The following is a 4,980-nucleotide window of genomic DNA, read 5'->3' as shown; positions in this document are numbered from 1 at the left end:
TCGCGATCCCATGGACCGCAGCACGCCAGGCCTCCCTGTCCATCACCAACTCCCAGAGTCCACCTAAACCCCATGTCCATTGAGTCGGTGATGCCATCCAACCACCTTATCCTCTATCGTCCCCTTCTCCTTCCAGTCTCAATCTTTCCTAGCATCAGGGTCTTTTCTAATGCGTCAGCTCTTCGCATGAGGTGGACAAAATATTGGAGTTTTAGCTTCAGCATCAGTCCTTCCAATGAACACCCAGGACTGATCTCCTTTAGGATGGACTGGCTGGATCTCCTTGCAGCCAAAGGGACTCTCAAGAGTCTTCTCCAACACCATAGTTCAAAAGCATCAATTCTTCTGTGCTCAGCTTTCTTTATAGTCCAACTCTCACATCCATACATGACTACTGGAAAAAACCATAGCCTTGACTAGACGGACCTTTGTTGGCAAAGTAATGTCTCTGCTTTTTAATATGCCGTCTAGGTTGGTTATAACTTTCCTTCCAAGGAGTAAGCATCTTTTAATTTCATGGCTGCAATCACCATCTGCAGTGATTTTGGAGCCCAGAGAAATAAAGTCAGCCACTGTTTCCCCATCTATTTCCCATGAAGTGATGGGACCAGATGCCATGATCTTAGTTTTCTGAATGTTGACCTTTAAGCCAACTTTTCCCCTCTCTTCTTTCACTTTCATCAAGAGACTCTTTATTTTTTGTTTAATGGAATGCATTTTTTAAAACTGGAGGTTAATTACTTTACAATATTGCATTGGTTTTGCCATACATCAACATGAATCCACCACAGGTATACACATGTTCCCCATCCTGAACCGCCCCCCCCGCCCCCACTTCCCTCCCCGTACCATCCTTCTGGGTTGTCCCAGTGCACCAGCCCCAAGCATCCAGTATCATGCATTGAACCTGGACTGGCGATTTGTTTCATATATGATATTATACATGTTTCAATGCCATTTTCCCAAATCATCCCACTCTCTCCCTCTCCCACAGAGTACAAAGACTGCTCTATACACCTGTGTCTCTTTTGCTGTCTCGCATACAGTTATTGTTACTATCTTTCTAAATTCCATACCTAAGACCAGAAACTATAAAACTTCTAGAGGAGACCACAGGCTAAACACTCTCTGACATAAATCACAGCAGGATCCTCTGTGACCCACCTCTCAGAATATTGGAAATAAAAGCAAAAATAAACCAATGGGACCTAATTAAATTTAAAAGCTTCTGCACAACAAAGGAAACTATAAGCAAGGTGAAAAGACAGGCTTCAGAATGGGACAAAATAATAGCAAATGAAGCAACTGACAACTAATCTCAAACATATACAAGCAACTCCTGCAGCTCAATTCCAGAAAAATAAACAACCCAATCAAAAAATGGGCCAAAGAACTAAATAGACATTTCTCCAAAGAAGACATACAGATGGTTAACAAACACATGAAAAGATGCTTAACATCACTCATTACCAGAGAAATGCAAATCAAAACCACAATGAGGTACCATTTCATGCCAGTCAGAATAGCTGTGATCCAAAAGTCTACAAGCAATACATGCTGGAGAGGGTGTGGAGAAAAGGGAACCCTCTTACACTGTTGGTGGGAATGCAAACTAGTACAGCCACTATGGAGAACAGTGTGGAGATTCCTTCAAAAACTGGAAATAGAACTGCCTTATGACCCAGCAATCCCACTGCTGGGCATACACACTGAGGAAACCAGAATTGAAAGAGACACGTGTACTCCAATGTTCATCGCAGCACTGTTTGTAATAGCCAGGACAGGGAAGCAACCTAGATGTCCATCAGCAGATGAAAGGATAAGAAAGCTGTGGTACATGTACACAATGGAGTATTACTCAGTCATTAAAAAGAATACATTTGAATCAGTTCTAATGAGGTGGATGAAACTGGAGCCTATTATACAGAGTGAAATAAGCCAGAAAGAAAAACACCAATACAGTATACTAACGCATATATATGTAATTTAGAAAGAGGCTCTTTAGTTCCTCTTCACTTTCTACCATAAGGGTGGTGTCATCTGCATATTTGAAGTTATTGATATTTCTCCCGGCAATCCTGATTCCTGCTTGTGCTTCCTCCAGCCCAGCGTCTCTCATGACGTACTCTGCATAGAAGTTAAATAAGCAGGGTGACAATATACAGCCTTGACGTACTCCTTTTCCTATTTGGAACCAGTTGTTGTTCCATGTCCAGTTCTAACTGTTGCTTCTTGACCTGCATACAGGTTTCTCAAGAGGCAGGTCAGGTAGTCTGGTATTCCTCTCTTTCAGAATTTTCCACAGTTTATTGGGATCCACACAGTCAAAGGCTTTGGCATAGTCAATAAAGCAGAAATAGATGTTTTTCTGGAACTCTCTTGCTTTCTCCATGATCCAGCAGATGTTGGCAATTTGATCTCTGGTTCCTCTGCCTTTTCTAAAACCAGCTTGAAGATCCGATCATCTGCCACCAAACTTTAAACAGGAGGCAGCATGGCTAATACTTCCTTTATCATTAATTCCAAACTTATGCAGAGCTTTTCATTAGAAGACTAAGCACTTTTTCATGTTTATTGGACAGTCTTGCCTCTTAATGAAGTGCTTATTTCTTTTACCTTTTTTTTTTAAATTTAGGTGCTCTTTTTCTTTTGATAGAAAGTACTTTATATATTTTGGATACCTGTGTGCTGAAGTGGAGAAGGCGATGGCACCCCACTCCAATACTCTTGCCTGGAAAATCCCATGGATGGAGGAGCCTGGTAGGCTGCAGTCCATGGGGTCGTGAAGAGTCGGACACGACTGAGTGACTTCCCTTTCACTTTTCACTTTCACGCATTGGAGAAGGAAATGGCAACCCACTCCAGTGTTCTTGCCTGGAAAATCCCAGGAACGGGGGAGCCTGGTGGGGGTCGCACAGAGTCGGACACGACTGAAGTGACTTAGCAGCAGCAGCAGTGTGCTGAAGGGCATATGAATTACAATATATTTTCCAACTCTGGCTCTTTGTTCTTTTAAATGGTTATTTTTTGATGAACATGTTTTTAAGACAGTGAAATATACCATTCCCTTTATTGTTAGTACTTTCTCATGAGAATCTTGTTTTAAGAAATCCCTACTGTTGCTGAGATTTTGTTAGCAATACCAGTGTTACTTCTTTTCTAAGTGTTGGGTTTAAGTTACAGACAGTGCCATCCAGGACAAGTTTTCTCAATGGAAAAGCTTTTAAATGAGACTCAACTTCTTTAGCAGTTATGGGCAAACTGAATTTTCCTTATTACGGTGTTGCTAAGTTTTGTTTTCCTGTGTTTATTTCATCCACATTTTATTCAAAATGTCTTTCTAATGACTACAATAATGTTTTGTTTCTAACACTGGTTAGTTTTGCCTTTTTTCTTTTTCCTTGATCATTCTCACCAAGAGTTTAGAAATTTTATCAGTCTTACTGCTTTGCTGGTCCTTTTTTTTTTTTTTTGTCATGTTACATATTTCACTAATTGCTGCTATTATTTTTTTCCATCTATTTGAATTTAATTTGCTATTATTCTGGTTTCTTGAGGTTTTGCTAATTCATTTTTAGCCTTTCTGCTTTCCTAATATGTGCACTTTAATGCTACACTGTTCCCTTTAATCACATCCAAACGGTTGTGACTTGATATTCCTGTTTTCATTTGGTTTAAAATAATTTCTACTTTCTCCTGGTTATTGGGAGGTATATGCTCTTTAACTTTCAAATTTTGTCATTTTTGTTACCAATTTCCCATTAATTCTGCTGCAGAGAGCCTTCTCTATGAGAATCCAATTCTTTAAAATTTGTTAATAGTTTCTTTATGGCCTAACGGATAGTCACCTTTGACAAACGCTCCATAACCACCTCAGAGTAATCGCCCTTACACTTTCTTTGGGGGGGGGGTGGTGGGGGAAGACCGTGACGCCCTCATTTACTGAGAGAGCTGTATTAAAATTTCATTATTTTTTATATTAAAATTTTAAATATGAACTTCTGCTTCTGATCAGTATGGAGAAATTAGCACTTCATCTTCCTCCCTAAAACAAAATACTAGACAAAATATATAAAACAAAGCCGCAACCGCTTAAGACCCTTGACACGAGGCACTAAAGCACGGAATCCTTCAGCGCGAAAGCCCTCCACAGCCCCAGCTCACTACCTGTAGAAAATTTCCAGGAGAATACAGAAAATTCAGAAGACTCTAAAAGCTGCTACAATCAATAAATGAATCGAGCAAGTCATTATAAAACAACTGTATTTCCCTACATTAGCAACAAATAAAAAACAAAAGACCTAGAGACACCTCACAAAAGACAGTATCCAAATGGCCAATAAATTTGAAAAGATGTGGCTTCCCTAGTGGCTCAGAGGTTAAAGCATCTGCCTGGAATGCGGGAGACCCAGGTTCGATCCCTGGGTTGGGAAGATCCCCTAGAGAAGGAAATGAAAACTCACTCCAGTACTCTTGTCTGGAGAATCCCATGGAAGGAGGAGCCTGGTAGGCTACAGTCCATGGGGTCACAAAGAGTCGGACACAACTGAGCGACTCTGCTTACTTTTACTTTACTTATTAGCATTACTAGTAATTATGGATATTAAAGTTAAAACCACATAAAGATAGCAGTACATACTTACCAGAACTTGTGAAAGTAGAAAGAAAAACAAAAAATATTAAGTGTGGCAAGCATGATAGCAAATGTCCCTTCTGTAAACACTTGGAAACACAACAGGCTGACCAGCCAGTTGGAAAGGAAGCCTCTGGGCCTCTCTTACCTTTGTTTAACAAATGCTTCTTGAAGGCAGTGAGATGGGGTGGTTCCCGTGGTGTACTTATGAACACTATATCCTTTAATTTAGACAAAACCAGTAGCAGCCATTAGTTTTCTAGGGTGGCCATTAACACAATATCGAAAGCTGAGTGGTTAAAACAGCAGGCCAGAAGACCAACAGCAAGGTGTTGGCTGGGTGGCAC

General features: G+C 40.5%; 1 non-coding gene across 1 annotated transcript; it reads left to right on the top strand.

The window, feature by feature from the left end:
- Nucleotides 1-4,361: 4,361 nt before the first annotated feature.
- Nucleotides 4,362-4,433, top strand: TRNAS-GGA (transfer RNA serine (anticodon GGA)). The gene has a single exon. It is a non-coding gene; the product is annotated as a tRNA-Ser (tRNA).
- The last annotated feature ends 547 nt before the right edge of the window (nt 4,434-4,980 follow it).

Source organism: Capricornis sumatraensis, chromosome 9 (assembly GCF_032405125.1).
Source record: "Capricornis sumatraensis isolate serow.1 chromosome 9, serow.2, whole genome shotgun sequence".
NCBI classification, from domain to species: Eukaryota; Metazoa; Chordata; class Mammalia; order Artiodactyla; family Bovidae; genus Capricornis; species Capricornis sumatraensis.
The sequence above is the reverse complement of the archived record's forward strand: the minus strand, read 5'-3'. Positions and strand labels throughout refer to the sequence as shown.